The sequence below is a fragment of the Tupaia chinensis genome, unplaced genomic scaffold (assembly GCF_000334495.1).
Source record: "Tupaia chinensis unplaced genomic scaffold, TupChi_1.0 Scaffold000258_1, whole genome shotgun sequence".
NCBI classification, from domain to species: domain Eukaryota; kingdom Metazoa; phylum Chordata; class Mammalia; order Scandentia; family Tupaiidae; genus Tupaia; species Tupaia belangeri.
In genome coordinates, this window is record NW_006159738.1 from 2494876 (window position 1) to 2495123 (window position 248).

Below are 248 nucleotides of genomic sequence, written 5' to 3' on the forward strand. Positions count from 1 at the left end.
GGCCGGCCGCCGGGAGGGGAGCCAGCCGCTGCTGAGCGAGGCCGGGATGAGCAGGTGCCGGTCGCACCTAAAGGAGGGTCACCGGCGCCAGGGCCCCACCCCCTGGAGCTCGCCCTCGCGAGAGGCCCAGGCGACCCAGCCGGGGGAGCAGGGCACAGCCAGCACCTGCGGGGCGCCCGCGCCGTCGGGTCTCCCGGAGCCCCCGCCCCTCCCCGGGCCCCCTCCCGGCCGGCCGCGCCCCCCCCGTG